We start from the raw sequence: 18,024 nt of genomic DNA on the forward strand, positions 1-18,024 counted from the left end.
TGTCTGTGTGTCCATCGAACATCAGGGGGTAACACTTGTGACAGGCACAAACTGAAGAGAAGCAAATTTCTGGCCTTCATCTCGGACTATCATGAATGACGTCAGCTGCTCAGTTGGATATCCCTGCGAACGCTGCCCGCCTTCCAGCATGTGTACGTGCTCCGATTGGCAATGAGTTGCGTGGTGGGAGCAAATACACTCCAATATTGGCATGAGTCCAGGATACGATTCCGCAGTATCACTTGGGGTAGCCAGAGCAAAAAGAATATTAACAACAGGTTTAGCTCTTCCTCACCCATTCCTGGTTTCATTCGACTTGTAAGTTAGAGTCAACGCTTCATCATTTTGTTGTCATTTCTCCTTCTTTCCTATGTTTTTCTTCATTTTCAATCTCCTCTTGTCATATTTATGGCTTTCCGTTGCATACTGACTTCCATCTTTGCAAATGTATTTTTTTTTCTCCCACACAGCACCGGACATCATTTAAGTGTTGGGTTTTGGGCTAAATCTGGACCTTATAGACGTGATTTAGTCCAAACTTAGACAGCCATAATTGGGTTATTGTGGCCGATCTATCGTGCACCAAATTTAGTTGTAAAATAGTTGTCGTAACACAGTATGTTATTAGTGTTCACATTTTACAGATCCGTTGAACATCCTGGTCGTAGGGTCACCACTTCCTGTGGTGTGTCTTGGGCAAGCACAGCCTGGTGGTGCACATCCTTCTCCAGGCCAGTTTTTTGGGGGTAAATGTTTACTCCCTCGAATGAAACAGATAGTACTGGCTTCCATGGTTATCAGTATCCGAAGAAGCCTCCTGATCTGACTCAGATACAGCACATTCATCATCTGGTTGCTGATGTTTTTCGGTTTAACGCGTAATCCTGCTAGTCATGTGACAATATTGATACTAAATCCTAAGTCACTGGAGAAAACCAATTTTATTCCGAAATTTCGAGGATTTTCAGATCTTTTCAGCTTTAGTTGAAAGATGAACATTGTCGCAATGACGTTACGTCCTATGATTTTGTAACATATTGAAGACTCACAGGCTAATTGTCCAGTAACGAACTTTGTGTTTCGTGTATTTTCAAATCTATATCTATATATATATATATATTTTATTTTCTACTTTTAGGCAAAAACAAATAGTAATTTTGTAAAGTAAAACAATTTCAACATATGTTTTAAAAAAACATTTGTTGCAAACCTTTTTGGAACGTAACACCATAAATAAAATTTAAAAAATAAACACAGACTACCCAAAAACGAACAGCAAAATATTATTTCTCTCTCTCTCGTTCTCTGCTCGACTATACAGCTATCAGTGATGCGAGTTCAGCAAGTGGCTGTTGGCCCCAATTCAAGACCAGTCTCCATCCTTAACCCCCCACCCTCTCAGAGCCCCCCCCATTCCTTTCCGGCAGTACACAGCCTCTCCCATCACTCCTCCTTCCTTCACTCTCGCCTTCCTCTTCTGCTGGAACGCATCGAACCTCATCCTCCGTTGTGGATCCTAACCCGGCTGTCTGCAGCCTCGACGCACAACAGACCCCTGCAAGAGGTAAAAGCCTGCCCAAATTGTCATTTTTTGGCTATTTAAGCACTTTTGGACCTCAAGCGCAGGCAAAGATTGGAATCAGTCCGCTTTTTTATGAGCTGGTGAGGCTTCTAGTGGAGGTACTCGGAACCAGCGCAGAGCTCCTCTGGTTGGAGAGGATGGAGGGGGTGATGTCTGCATGGGTGTGTGTGTATGTGACGAAGACGTGCATCAAGAAAAAAAAAGAAGAAAAAGAAGAGAAACATGTGCGTGCATTTCCATATTGCGGCAATGGCCAGGAGGCGTGCATGTGCGCGCACCGGTGACAGGCGTGCGCATGGCTTTTGATTGACAGCTGGAGGAGGGAAGCAGCGAGGTTAAGGGGGGAGGTACATCCCCCTCAACTGACTTGATTGATTAGTTTACGTGCACCTTCCTTTCCTCGCTATAGGGTCACGTGACTGGTGTGAACACCCGATTACTGATGGACCGAGTTTTAAATAGTATCATAAGTTATTCTGCTGATGGGGTAGACATGAGTCACGTTGGTGGGGCAGGGAGGAGGGAATCGGGGAAGTGAAGAATTTTTTTTTGATAAGGGCAGTTCATTTTGGCTTTTCAACTTAAGGATATTTGTCTCAAGTAGGAAGTAGGGCTGCAACTGCGACTATAGATATAAAGCATATGTCCCATTTCGGGACAGGCAAACAAATCATAAATTAAAATCAATTAAACCAGGATACGATTGGAATCCATTCTGACGAGTGGTTTAAATGCCTTGCCTAAAAAAATACATGTAATTAACAAAATAGCACATAGAAAGTACTACTTATGCACAATGTACGTGTGTATGATTAAATAATATATTTTCATAATTATAAATATACAAGTAAAGAAAACATTTACCGGTATTTACCTTTGTTGTGACGTGACATGAGCTGGGTGGATGCCGACTGATTATAAAACTTCCACTTGCGAGGATTGTCGTGCCCTTAGAAGATTAGCTTGCTTAATATTTAATAACCGTTCCAGGCGCCAATCGGTTGACTTAACGAAGGTAGCAATTCATGTGGTCTCTTCGATTTTCCTGATAATCCCAAGCTTTGTTTCCATCATTATCATTTTTTGCCTCATCCTTTATCATCATTGTAATTAGCCTCGGGACCTATAGCAAATAAATAGGGTAAAAAAAATACACTATTGCAAAGTATTTACCAAGGACATGAGATTCTGAAATGAATGCAGAGAAAGGCATTATGGGAAGTAGTTTATCCAAAGGCAACAAAGCCGTGACCAAACCAATAGCAGATCAGCATCTCATAGGATGTCGACTAATAGCAGACAGGCATCTTAGAGGTGCAACAAAGTTAAACTTGTGTATTTTTTTGGGTGTGTAAATAAATTGGCGCGCGTTAATGACGAGATCCGACTAATCTCTGCAGAGCAGGATGACACTTTGATGATGAAGGTGCTGTATCTGAGATGAATAGGCTTGTCCTGCTATTGGTAACCATGGTAACAAGTACTGTTTCATGCGGGGTAGCAAACCCCTACCTTAAAAATGACCTGGAGAGGGATGGACGCTGCCAGGCTGTACTTGCCCAAGACACACAACAGGAAGTGGTGCCCCTACAACCCTGGTGGTTAAGAGATCTGTGAACCGTGAAACATTTTGTATCCCTGAAAACCAAGAACAGGCTCATTAGCAGCAGTAGAACAGTAAAAGGAACAAATTTTATTTGCATTTTATTAGGTATATTGACCCCGTGACCCTAGTAATGATAAGCGAGATAAAAAATGGATGGATGGATGTACATTCACTGGTCAGTGGTTACGAGCAGAATATGTAAGAAAACAACTTGAAAATGCTCAACAGTTCGAAATTAAACAGTTTTAACAAGTGACCTTTGCCGTTTTTAAAGTTTGAACAACTGACGTTTGTTCTTCGGACTGTATGCATTAAACTTGAAATATGTTTGTCAGGCACAGTCTGGCATAACGGTTAAGCTCTCTTGTAGCGAAATATACAAGTATAAAATGTACAATCATATCATCAAAACTGTATTGGCTTGAACGTTACCTCAATCTTACTTAGGCGTGTCAGACTCCATTTTGCTCAACTGTCCACCGTGCTTTTTAAATGTTTGTGCACCACTGAACTACTGCCATGATATGCAGGGTCTGCTTTGCAAACTTTACAAGTGGTCTTTTCATTTGCCATATCCAGGCTAAAATGCACCTAAACTTTAGAATTACATCAGTATAATGGCTGTTCTTAAAGGGCCAGATGTAACTTATAAAGTCATAAATGTAATTCAGAGTAGTCCAAATGTTATAAATGGGGCTACTCCTTCATGGGAAGTAATTAGGATTTTTTTCGTTATTCAAGTCAAAAACATTACAGTTGCTTTGAGAAAATGTCAGCACACAAATATGTTAAAATTAAATGTCACACAGGCAGCACAGAGGCGCAGTGGTTAGCGTGTGTGCGGCACAGTTCTGAGGTCATGAGATCGAACCTCCTGTGTGAAGTTTGCATTTTCTCCCTGTACTTGCGTGGGTTTCCTCCAGGCACTCCGGTTTCCTCTCACATTCCAAAAACATGCATGTTAGGTTAATTGGCCGGTCCAAAGTGTCCCTAGGTGTGAATGAGCGAGCAAATTGTCTGTCCCTATGTGCCCTGCGACTGGCTGGCTACCAGTTCAGGGTGTCCCCTGCCCACTGCCCGAAGATAGCTGGGATGGGCTCTAGCACCCCCGCGACCCTACTGAGGGTAAGCGGTGCAGATAATGGATGGATGGATAAATGTCACACCACTACATTTGAGCAAGGGGAAATTCTTTTGAGCAAAAATTTAGCTTACGATCATTTGTGTGATAAGACGATGCAATCTCATGCTTTTTCATCCCTCGTGGTCTAGTAGTTAGGACCTAAGGGTCTATTGATTAAGAATTGGTGCTCTCACTGCTACGATCCGGGTTGGATTCCTGTTGCATCCAATGTTGTGCAAATGCGGTCAGCGAGATTTTTGTAGTGAATAGTCATTGCTTAAATACGATAATGTATCAGGAATCAAAACCTCATGTAGTATGCAATCCCAAACTTTAGTTCTTTTGTGAGTAAAGAAATGCTCGTTATAAACGGCCTGAGCAAAAAATAAGAGCAACTTTTCTTACTTTCTGTGCGGCCCAGTACAAAACAACCCACAGCCTGATACCCGTCTGTGGCCCAGTGTTTCCAGGGCACTGCTTTATAGCACTCGTTTCTGGTTGTACTATACAATACATCGACATCTAGTGGTAAAATATTTTGCAGTGCCCCTTAAATGTAGTAATTATTCGTATTAAAGTATACACATATTTATATTGATATTTTTCTTCTTTAAATGTGTTCCGTTATTTTTATTTTTCCTATATTTTTAGCCAAAATGTTTACTCCATTAGGACTGTTATTTCAGAATAAATAATACGTCTCAAGTATTAGTAAAAAGTAGTCATTCGATATATATATATATATATATATATATATACATATATATATATATATATATATATATATATATATATATATATTTTTATATTCTGTCACGGTTGCCCATTGCCCTCACTTGGCCCCGCCCGCTCGGCGCCAGCTGCGGCTCGTTGCCTGATTGGCTTCCCTCCGATTTAAGTTCAGTGCTCTCACCCCTTGTCAGTCCGTCAACGAACCTCTCCACCCGCAAGACGTGTGTTTTGACTCCGATATCCTGCTTGTGAATCCTGTTCGGTATTGATCCCGTCTATCTCTTCCTGTTTGATATCTGACTCCAGTCCCCAGTGTCTGGTGTCGATCCCGTCTCTCTCGTCCTGTCTGATATCTGACTCCAGTCTCCAGTATCGGGTATAGATCCCTTCTATCGCGTCCTGTTTGATAACTGACTCCAGTCTCCAGTGTCTGGTATCGTTCCCGTCTGTTTCATCCTGTCTGATATATTGCTTCAGTCTCCGGTATCCGGTATCGATTCTGCCTGTCTCATCCTGTCCAATATCCTGCGCCAGTTTCCAGCATCCGGTATCGACCCCGTCTGTCTCATCCTGTCTGATATCTGACTCCAGTCTCCAGTATCCGGTATTGATCCAGTCTGTCTCGTCCTGTCTGATATCTGACTACAGTCTCCAGTATCTGGTATTGATTTTTTTCTGTCTTGTCCTGTCCGGTATTGATCCCGTATGTCCGGTATCTGCTCGTGCATCTGGTATCGATCCTGTCTACCCTGTCCTGTTCGGTTTTGATCCCGTCCATCCGGTATCTGCTCGTCCATCTGGTATCAATCCTGTCTCCCCCGTCCTGTCCGGTATCGATCCCGTCCGTCCGGTATCTGCTCATGTGTCTGGCATCGATCCTGGCTGTCCCCTCCTGTCCGGTATCGACCCTGTCTGTCCAGTATCTGCTCGTGTATCTGGTATCGATCTCGTCCGCCTCTGGCTTCCTGTTTTTCCACGCCGGACTTCTGTCTTACTTCTCCCACCGAGTGATCGCCGAATCACTGGCGTTTGTGTTTATGCACATGACCGCCCCATTCCCGTAAAATAAAGCTTGTGTGAAAATATTACGCATCTGGGTCCTCATCCTGTTCTGGTTCTGACACATACATGTGAGGCTACAGCCTTACACAGTGTACATGCATTACACAATAAAAATAAAAACATTCATAAGTGCCACCTGATGGTTGTTTGGGTCACAAGTCAAATTTAAAGAAAAGAACCGAGGTATCTAACTACTTACATGGGGGGATTTAAGTAATGGGTTAAATGTAGCCTAATATAGTGGAGTAAGAGTACAGTATCTCCTATACAAATCTACTCTAGTAAAAGTAATACGCATAGTGACTTAAAAATATTCCTAGAAGTAATAATGTCCCAAAATATGCTCAAGTAAATGTAACAGAGCAAATGTAACTCATTACTATCCATCTGCGCTTGTGATCCGATTTTTGTATTCATATAAAGCCCTTCAGTTGACTGGCAACAAGTCCAGAGTGTCAGCTGGGATGAGCTCCACCGTAGTGAAGACAACAAGCGGCTGGAAAAATAATGAATAATTTCTGTGAAGATACTGTACGCAAACATTTTCTCTGCACTCAACGTGCTGGCATCCTCTTCCGAAATAACAGCCCGCACATACCTGATCTATCTTACAGAGTCACAGTTTGAACTTGAAAGAAATGGTTTGCATTTTTTGTATTTATTGTGTTCACTTTGTATACATCATCCCTAGATGACTGGGCGAAACACAAAAATCGCAATCACGAGAAGTTGTGTTATTGTTCGTTGGATTCATGGTCACTGCCGGGGAAGAATCACTGTTTCAGGAATCAGGAGTTTACAAGAAAAAGTCTGCCGGGAATCTGTGATACGTTTTGCATGTAGTGGTCTGTTGTGACTTCAGGACAACACAGAGACACGTGACGTGTCGTGGGCAGACACGGAACGGGCGCGAGCCGATATTTGTCACATCCTCTCGTTGTTGTTGTTTTTTTTTTGTCCCTCGGATAGTTCCGACAACTTGAGAGGAGTTTTTGCGATGAATAATTCCTTTTGTAGACAAAAGCGAACGAGCGCAAAGAAGTTCAGCCCGAGTGTAGCTGCATTTTTCCTCCGGACGCAGTTGACGTTTGTGTTTGAATCCCAGTGCGTAATTGATAATCCAACATCCCGATCGTTTCTACCCCGCAGTGGTTTTCTTGCCGTCCTGTTTCGTGAACTCAGCGTCAGGACACCCTTAGCAAGCGTTGTCATTCGCAATTTCCTCGTCATCCTCCAAACGTCTTTGTTTTCCTCTCAACTTTCTTTTCCCCCTCGGTTATGTTGGCCTTAATTTCCTTGTAATCCTCATGTTACCTTGTTTCTTGCTCAACTTCTTAGTGTTACTCTCAGTTTTCTATCCTTCGCGTCAACGCCATGGGCTGCAGATAGCAACAGTGGCGTTCCTTACACATCTGACGGGTTTTCAGCTGAACTCCAAGTTGTATAGATCATCCATCTATCCATCCATTATCTGCACCACGTATCCTTAGTAGGGTCGCGGTGTGCTGGAGCCCATCCCAGCTATCTTCGGGCAGTGGGCAGACAGGGACAGACAATTTGCTCGCTCATTAACACCTAGGGACAATTTGGACCGGCCAATTAACCTCTCATGCATATTTTTGGAATGTGGGAGGAAACCAGAGTGCCCAGAGGAAACCCACACAAGTACAGGGAGAACATGCAAACTCCACACAGGAGATTCAATCTCATGACATCAGAACTGTGCCGCACACGCGCTAACCACTGCGCCGCCGTGCTGGCCGTTGTATAGATCATTGGTTCTCAAATGGTCTGACTTGATGACCCGCCATCCCTCCCTAATGACAAGTTGTGACCCATTTCAAAAAAAAAATCCACCTTCTCAAATATATCGAATGAAAAGATTGTGGAGTAAAAAGCAGAGATAGAAGTATATATTTATCTTTTTTTCAAAAACAAAATGACCAGCAAAACCAAAACAACTTTGAGTATTGTATATACTGGTATATAAGCCTACATCGCATATAGGCAAGCTGCTAAAACTGTTTTAACATAGCTATTTCTATCTATCTACCTTGGTCATATCCCTCAAGAGGGGTGACCAACAGCAAGACAAACACATACAATAACAAAGAAAATAAAAGGGAAAACATTTGCAAAAAACACACACAAACATTTTTGGACCATGGCCAACCCAAATGCCCAAACACCCAAACAAGTTAGGCACCTCGGCACCTAAGTTGGTCACGCTTTCGTCCCTTCATATGAAACGGGACTCAAGAAAGCGGCCATGTCACTCGAGTCAGGGTGACACAACACACTCTTTTGTTCAACAGCAGGGCCCGACAGCTTTCACTGGTTTACCCCTGCCGCATCATACAGGTGCCCTGCCCATCATTTAGAATGCACCCAAACATCCCACTATCCTTTTACAACACATCTCCACTCATCACCAACAATAGCTCTAGCTTTTCACTAGATTTAGACCTCTTTCCTGCAGTGCACTCATACACCATCCATTCACATCAATCGCGGCCTTTTTTACAATAGTTACATACTAAAACAGGATCAAGTGCTGTGTTGCATAAAAGGTGCTGTGGCACTGTTTTTCTAGAGGACAGAGTCAGGGCACCTTCGGCATTCTCATAGTGGGCAAATACTTCTTCATGGCACGGTATAAATCAAGGTTTAAACCCACTCCTTTCTGTCACCTCTTGTCAGTCCATCTGCTAACCTCAGTGAATACTAGGAAAGCCTTTTGGACCCTGACTCCCACCTGTCCCGTTTTTGCTCCCGTCTGTCTCCGGCTACGACCCGTGTTGATCTTGACCACGTCTGCCCTCCTGTCCCAATTTACGACCCGTTTTCGATCCCGACCAAGTCTGCTCTCCCGTCCCGGCTCACGACCCGTTTCTGACCCGACCACATTTTGCTCTCCAGTCCCGGCTATCGACCTGTTTTTCCGTCCCCGACACCGCCATCGCTCGCCACGGAAGATTTGCTTCCGCGTTCAGAGCGACCGGCTCCCTGCGCTTGGCGAACACCAAATCGTGGGCGCAGTCCTTCCTATTTCCTTTAATAAAACTTCTGAGAAACTTAATGCAATTGGGTCCTGTTTCCGTTCTAGTCCTGACAACACCTAATGCTGGCAATTTTGGTTCGCGTTCCAGACAATGCCAAATCCCAATCTGTTTCAAAAGTTCTCGCCTGGGTCCTTTCTTTTTATTAAATCATTAAATCTCCTACGTTACAAAAAGCAAATCTATCCTAAAGGGTGTGAAAATCAACTAATAACAACATTAGTGGCCGATAATGACAATGATGTAAACAGTGAGTAATAGTAAAACAATAGTGAAGAATAATAGTCAAGATAACAACCTGGCATCCTATGTAATCTCATTTTCAGGTGTCCAATATTAAAAAGTGACACAAGCACAATAAACCATACACCTATTTTTATATTTTCTTCCACTGCATCCTCTTTACTTCCTCACTTCTTCCGCATTTCTTTCAACTTTTATTTTTCTCTGCTTACTTGAATTATTTATTGCCTTTGAAATGCATAGACGACATCAAAGGTTCTACCTTGATATATTTTCCCCTTCCTTTATAATCCGTCTACCGTATTTTCACAAGCATAGGGTGGACTGTGTAAGAAGACACAGTCTCCGTAGCTGATTCTAATACTGTATTTAACGCTAAACTGGGTGCACCGCATGATAGGGCGGAGTTGCCCTCTCTGAACCTGCCTTATAACAACAGAGAAAAGCATACAAGTGTGCATTTAAAAAAATACAACGGGGGCAAAACTAAGTTTGATTGTGGTTTACTGAAGTATTGATTACAAAGTCAAACTTGTTGGAGTTAGTCTTTCAGCTTCCTTCACTTGTGAACCATAGATTCATTATTTCTCAATTCTCTCTCTTCTGCTCAGTTTTCATGCCCTTCCGCAAAGCATAGCAGTAGCTCAGGAGGTAGAGCGCAAGGGATCCCAGTTCGAATCCTGGCTTGTCCGTGTTACATGTCGAAGTTTCCTTGGGTAAGACACTCAACCCCTAATACCCACAATAAGCAGGTTAGCAAGGCCGCTATTGGGAAATGTGAAGCACACTGTAAAGCGTTTTGGGAAGTCATTGACTTGAAAAGCGCTATATAAATGCAGATCATTTCATTTCATAGAAATGAACACAACAAGCCGGACATAAACGCATAAAGCATTCGATCGAGATAAAGGTTTTGCATTTAATTAATATTTGGAGAGTCAACTCTGTTCAGCCTCTTGTAGCACAATAAATTTCAAATTGCTAGATACTCTACAGGGTTCCATGATTACTTCTGCAAATAATAGACGCATTGCGTATGACGTCACATAAAGCAGGATAGTTCTCGCATTCATACAGGAGACATATACAAGTCACAGGAGATCGTATACAAATCGCATTTAATTGGAAATTTGAACATCAGATTTCACACAAAAATCGGAATATAGCATTGACCTCTGCAGTGTGAACCTAGCCTTATAAACACTCTTACACCTCACCCTTTATCAGTGTTGCCACTTTATCCCTTAGCAGCCTCATCTACTGTACATCCAAGGCTACGTCCACCGTCTTAAATAGCACAGGACCGCACAATAGGGCCTGCCAAACAATTTGAAAAAATTCTGAGACTTTTATGGTCGTGAAAATACTTATTTTGTTAGTAGGAACTTCATCTTTCTCTTTGACTCCCTTGCTGTCAGTCGACTTTCTTGGGATCCTCTAAACTTCATTGTCTCGGACTGGGTTTACAATCCACTTCCATGTGCTCCCAGAGGCCAAATGCACACGCAGAGGTGGAAAACGTTTGTGTTTTACAAGTACCAATGGCTTATTTTTTATCCTTCCTGGACAGTTTATAGCCATGTGAGGCAAATCTCAGGCGCGAGCAACCTTCCACGCATCAAACAATAAAGCAAACTGCGTCAAGTCATTAACAGTAATGTCTTCTTCCCCTTGTAATTGTGTGGGCTGTTTTCCACGGACAATTTCAATTTACTTTCCGGCTTTTTTCCCCTCCTCGCTCACCGTGGCCCAATTTCTCCAAAGGGAAACATAAAACTTTCATTTCATCTAATCTAAAAAGCTTGTAAATGTAAATTGGAGGGTTTTTTTTCTCCCCGTCGGAACGTCCAAATTATTTAAAGTGTTGACTTTTTGGGGGACGCATGCGGGATCGTGCATTGAGGGAGTAGATTCCAGGTAGATTTCATTTGAGTCGATGTCCAAGCAACATACAGATTGATTTTGAATATAAATGTCATTGTTGTTACTAATCAGTGTCTATTTTTCAGTTTCTACTCAACATTTGTTTTTTTACATTTTGGTGACGTCTTCACCACTCTCTCGGTTTTTAATCAACTTGTGTTGTGCTCGACTTCCTTGTGTTCCTGTGAACCATTCTCTCAACTATTTTTGTGTTCCCTCAAACTTATAGTCGACTTCTCAACTTGTTCTTGTTTTCTACTTGACTTCCTTGAGTTCTTCTCTACTTCCTTGTAGACTTTTCCTTTCAGTGTTTAGATTTTCCGGCTTTGTCCACCTCAATTTTCTTGTCATGTATCGCTCAGGCTTTTGTGCCTCTCCACAGGATTTGTTTTTCTTCAATTGCGTTCTACAAAAATTCCCCTTGTTCAGTTCGACTGTCTTGTTTTCCCGTTTGTGTTACCTCCTCTATTCTGGATTTATTTAGAGTTAACTAGCTAAAGCTAAATAGAAGTTTTTATCATCAGTATTCTCCTTTCACAATTAAGAACGTTCATAGTCAGTCTGGTTGGAATTGTACAGTCAAGTACTTATACTACTTTACAATTTTTTACAGTATTTGATTATGGTTTAATATTTTTTCCAATTGATTTTAATCACCTATATTTAAAAGGACAGTGTAAATTGTTGAGAGACTTTGATGTGTTGTGCCATGCAAACAAAAAAAGAGACCAAACAGCACCATTTCTTTCCAAAGTTTTTGCCAAGCTTTTTCAGGTATTTTGGATGATAGTCCATGTATTTTTATTAATTATGTAATTAACAATGTTTCTTTTTTTACCTTTAAGAGAAGATAAATAATATACATTCTTGGATCCCTTAACCACTCGGGTTGCAAGGGCACAATTTTCTTTGGTGTGTTTTGTGCAAGTACAGCCTGGTGACGCCCATCCCTTTCCAGGCAAACAAATGTTTGTACTTCACGTGCAATAAAATATGAAATAGTATTACAATATGTAGTAACATTTTTGAAATATTGGCCAAATATTTTCTAAGAATCTTTAAAATCAATAAAACATTTCCCACACCAATACCGATTCCAGAATGTTGAGTAGTAAATGTGACTTATACTATATGTGAATACCAATAGTTTGCACTATTTTCTTCCCTATGCAAAAAAACACTGCTATTAAAAAAATACAACTGCAGTATTTTAAACCCCAGGTCAATATTTCTTTCTAACTGGATTTCTTTATGCTACATTTACCATTTATTAAATGTCTGATTCCTGATTCGTAATTGGCCACTTAAAGGCATCAAATACTGGTCTTGCCTACCATTGCAAGGGTCAAATATCTTAAAAAAGACTGTTATTGGGGCCTATACCGATAACTGGTATCACTATTTTCTGATTTTTTTTCTGGTCCATGTTCGACTGTGCCCGTTTTCTAGATGCAAAAAGGGACCTGGCATCTTGAAAAAAGGTGTTAATAATTTCTGTATGTACACCAAATGGCTAATTTTATTCAGCAGCGTTAAGGATAAGACGGGGAATAGGCTAACTGGCGAAAAAGAGATCAACAATATATGCCCAGAATACTGCTCCAAACTCTATAAACACCTGACACAGGGAGACCCTGAGGCCCCTAAGAATTCCGGGCAAGGGTAAAGTTACGACTTCCCTATCCTCAGAGACGAAGAAGAGGCAGCAATTAACTCGCTGAAGAACGGAAGGTCTCCAAGAATCGACAAAATCGCATCAAAACTCATAGAAAATGGTGGTGAGCAAACTATAGACATCTTGACAAAGATTGGGGCGGCAGTAGCTCAGAAGGTAGAGCGATCGTTTTAGGATTAAGGGATCCCAGTTCGAATCCCGGCTTGTCCGTGTTACATGCCGAAGTGTCCTTGGGTAAGACACTGAACCCCCAATACCCCCAATAAGCAGGTTAGCGCCTTACATGGCTGCAGAGATCACGGCCGCTATTGGGAAATGTGAAGCACAATGTAAAGCGCTTTGGGAAGTCATTGACTTGAAAAGCGCTATAGAAATGCAGATCATTTCATTCATTTCATTTCATTTCATTTCATGGACTCTTACGACAAAACTGGAAAAGAATATTCTGGCATCAGCTACTTAGCCCATGTGACAAATGAAAAGCATCCGAGGGCATATTAGACCCTACGAAGTGCTGTCAACTGTGGGGAAACTTCAGTGGTATGGTCATGTCACAAGATCATAATAACTGGTCAAGCTAATTCTCTAAGGCAAGGAGGAGAAGAAGACCGAAAAAGAACTTGGCCGACAACATTAAGTAATCGACTGGTGCCAACTTTGCCACGACCCAAAACCAGGCCAGGAACTGTCAACAGTGGAGACAGCTGTCCAGAGTTGCATCATAATTGGTGCCCCAACGACCCATGTGGTTAAGGGATCCATGAATCATAAACCATGAATATGTCCCAATTTGGTTAATAACATTACAATATAGCTGGTTCAACGATTTCAATATTTTTGTTGAATACTTCATTTGAACAAGGAAAAACTGATAATTTATTAAAATTCATCTTTTGTGCAATGCATTAAAATATCAGTGAATAATTAATTTCAAAAATAATGTCTTAAAATAAAACAAAAATGGTATTTGAAATAACACTTTCTCTTAGCAATTATTGGATACAGACATTAATATAATCGATTCACTGCTTATTAATGAATGTCAGAATATGTTAATGGAATTAGATTGAATATTAGGGACTACCAGCATGTATACATTTTTGAAGACCAAGCGGTAGATTTTTTTTACATTATTTTCCTGTTTTTTTTACAGATGTAATATGATCTCTTCTGCAAGATTGATTTTTGATAGCATACTTCTTTCTTAGTTATGATTCATACCCAATTCTCCAAACATCCCAAAATTGTCTTTCTCCACCAAAACCGGAATGAAATTGATTTTAGAAGTCGTGAAAAACAAATCCAAGATGCTTTTGATAGTTGAGGCGTAAGCATGTAAGCAATCATGTTGGCGTCACCGCTATCGACAGCTCGGAGATGAGATTTGCGTCTTGGAGGGTTCTTGGATGGCGAGCGTTTACGACCTCGGCGCGCTCTGATAATCACAGACTCCAAATCGTCTCAGTCGCTTGGTGTCACGCTCAATCTGCAGATAGTAAATAAGCAGACAGAGCGCTCGCTCTTCATTCATGGATGGCATCATGTTGAATGTGCTCTGTGGTGATGCTGAATACAAATAATGGGAAAGGAAAAGGTCTGGTCATCGTCATAAAAAATGATTAGCTGTACAGGGTTTTCTGTATGGAAAGCCTTTAAAACTTGACAAAAATCAATAAAATTACAATTGTTACATTGGCCGGTGTGCCAGGGGATAAAATAAAAATGAGTGTGTGAGATTTTTTACAATAAAGAAAAGGTGTCATTTTTAATGTTTAGGAGTTCCTTTTAGCTACTTTAGTTTTGGATGATTATATTAACATTTTTAGCATTTTTAATTTGTATTTCATCTCGAAGAGCCCCTTAAACTCATTTCAACCTATAAGAATCCATGAATGATTCTATGTGTATATTTTAGTACAGGGGTGGCGAACACGTGGCTCTAGAGCCGCATGCGCCTCTTGGCCAATAAGAATGCGGCTCTTTGCCTCATCATATTTTCTATATACTGTGGCTCTTTGCCTTGTTTCATGTTTAGTTTTTTTTGTGTAATGAGGGTCAACACGTTCCTTGAAATCAACACAAGAACGATACTTGTTGTATTAAAAGGAGAGGAGTGAGTAATGGGAAATAATATGTTTTTAATTGTGTGTGTTTGTGTGTGTCTGTCTGTCATGGCAGGTCAGTGCGTGGTGTGGCTCTTTGACTCTCACAGTTTAAAATTTTGGCTCTTTGTATCAAACTTGTTCCCCACCCCTGGTTTAGTAGATACTAACAATAAGTAGAGAAGGCCTCAATGGATTTTGAACCTGCAAGGAGAACCAAAGAGGACAATCCTCATAAAAAAAAAATACAATCAAAGGGCCTACCCCCAGATCTTTCTTTTTACCAAATCCCCTAGTCTACAAAAAGCAGATATGCCCTGAAGGGTGTGGTAATTCAAATTGCAATCGTGACAAGTATGTAAACAGTACGTAACAGTTGAAATACTGAACAACAGTGAGGTATATTAGTCAAAATAACAAACTGACATCCCAAGCAATCTCCTTTGCAGGTGTTTGATATTAAAAAAAGAATAAACGTATCAAATATATTTACTTCTTTGTATGGGCAAAAAAGGCCTCATATAAGTTGTTGTCTGTTTATAAGTGCAGTGGATACCAGCCACCAATACCTACCATATTTGTGTGCCAGTGTGGTATGTGGTTTGAATTAGAAAAAAAATCAAGAATAAGGTCTTTGTCGACAATTATCGACCACTAAAAAATGCACAAGAGTTGGTTGGTTGGTTGGTTGGATCCCTTAATCATTAGGGTCATATGGTTACCATTTTATGTGGTGTGTCTTGGATAAGTTAAGCCTGGTGGCGTCCATCCCTCGAACAAATGAAATTCTTTATTCGGCAGAAAATGTTTGTTTTTAAAAAAAAAATAGAATTGGCAAGTGCAGATCCCAGAATTTGAAGTATCTGTACTCAGCATAGTAATCTTTTAGCAATCAGGAACATAGAATTAAAAGAAGAATACATTGACAATAACTGTACGCAATAGTATTGAAAAAATATGATTTCGGAAATTAAAAGGATTCATCAAAACATAAGTCAATTTTGCAGGGAGAAAGGAATGTTATCGATTATGGATATTGATATGTGGTTTTGGTATGGATGACTACATACGTGTTGATTGTAGGCTTCAGTCTGAAATAATAAGATCATAAAGATCCCAACTGTTTAGTAAAAGTTTTCATTTCATTTTACTATATTTATAATTTTGTGTTTTTCTAGATGAATAAGGGGCAGTACGGCAGCGCAGTGGTTAGCGCATGTGCAGCACATTTCTGAGGTCATGAGATCGAACCTTCCTGTGTGGAGTTTGTATGTTTTCCCCATGCTTGCGTGGGTTTCCCCCTGGGCAGGTTAATAGGCCGGTCCAAATTGTCCCTAGGTGTGAATGAGCAAATGAGTTGTCTGTCTGGCAACCAGTTGAGGGTTTCCCCTCCCCACTACCAGAAGATAGTAGGGATGGGCTCCAGCACCACCGCGACCCTGCTGAGGCACATAATTGATGGATGGATAGATGAATTAGAAAATAATTGCTGAAAACATATAAAAACTACACGATACCACATTGGAAAAAATTCATTATCTTTTTTTCAAATTGGTCCTTCATACATTCTTTTTTTACATATTAATTGATTGATTGGTTGAGATTTTTATTTTTTCTACTGTTTATTATATGCAAGGTTACAAAAGTTGAAAATCAACAGCTTTGATTTTGAATTGACAGAGCAGAAGGAGAAAAAAAGGGTAAACAGGATAAAGCCAGAGCTTATCCTGGTCCTGTGCCCTATTCATGTCATTTAATCAGACCTCAAACTTGTCGTTGAACTTGTTGTAGAGGTCTGCTTTCAGCTTGTTCAAGGCGTTTTTGAGCGTGGTGGTCTGTTCGGCGAGGCTGTTGGCCAAGATGGCATCACGGCGTTGAAATAGAACCTCAGTTGCACCCTAATCAGTTGATGAGCCATTTTCCTCCATGGTTTCCACAAACTCCACAAAAAACACCAGCACAAATTCCTCCGATAAGAAAAAATGTCAGCAGGTAAACTTCTTCAATTTCTTCGACGTCCAGTAACGTTAAACACAATGGTTTGAACTTTTTCCAACTGTCTTAAGCATACCGAGTAGGACATGTGCCTTTCGGACAAGGACTTTCATTACTTTTGGCTCTCCAAGTAGAATAAATCTGGTCAATTCTGCTGAAGGACCAATTTGAAAGTTCCATTTTGGTGGTCTTGTCAAAGGAGCAGTGAGGTATCAGGTGAACTTTAAAAGTCTGATGGTCAATTGTCTGCACTCTGTGTTGTGCTCAGCACAGATTTACCATCAGAGTGACAAGACATTGCCATTTATCTGTGCTCAACAATAACATATTGGGTGTGTTTGGTCTGGAATAACCTTGATAAATTACATTCAGTACCATAAGATAGACAGGTTTTGGACCTTGTTTGTATTTAAATAAATAATTGTGTATGTGTAAAGTGAGTATAACTTGTTGTATGTGGTATAACTAATTAGTATAACCTTTAAAGTCAATATTTCCTATTTAAAGTCATTGTCTGGGCTATTCCACAACTTCGGTCCATGACAGAAAAAAAAAATAAGAGTCATTTTATGTGTTTGTTAATCATTTTTCTTCATGTCATAGCTAATATTTTCTCATAAAGTAGTTGTAGGTTTGTAGGAAAGCTTTTGTTTGCATCACCTGGGCTTTTTGAAATTTGATTAAATCCTGAGCTTCAGTAGTTTGGCCTCTATGACAAAGTTATGTGTATATGCTTTATAGCCGGTTTTATAAATTGCTTATTGCTTTTTTGTATCTTAAAGATTGGATCTAGGGTTGATATTTGACGCCATATTTCAGCACAGTATGTTAGATGAGGTAGTATAAGAGAGCAATAGATGATGTATAGTGCTTTTTGGTTTAGGATTTTTTTGAGCACGCCAAAGTATAGTGCTGCCCCTGG

General features: G+C 40.6%; 1 protein-coding gene across 2 annotated transcripts in view; it reads left to right on the top strand.

Moving 5' to 3' along the window:
* The first annotated feature begins 1,475 nt into the window (after window positions 1-1,475).
* Window positions 1,476-18,024, top strand: part of LOC148361487 (protein phosphatase 1 regulatory subunit 29-like) — a 183,363-nt gene continuing 166,814 nt past the window's right edge. For both annotated transcript variants that reach the window (XM_088343139.1, XM_088343140.1), the window contains exon 1: window positions 1,476-1,564. The gene's annotated coding sequence lies outside the window, so the exon portion shown is untranslated. The remainder of the gene's footprint in view (window positions 1,565-18,024) is intronic.

This window comes from Urocampus carinirostris, chromosome 8, assembly GCF_059441175.1.
Source record: "Urocampus carinirostris isolate Australia breed hairy pipefish chromosome 8, RoL_Ucar_1.0, whole genome shotgun sequence".
NCBI classification, from domain to species: domain Eukaryota; kingdom Metazoa; phylum Chordata; class Actinopteri; order Syngnathiformes; family Syngnathidae; genus Urocampus; species Urocampus carinirostris.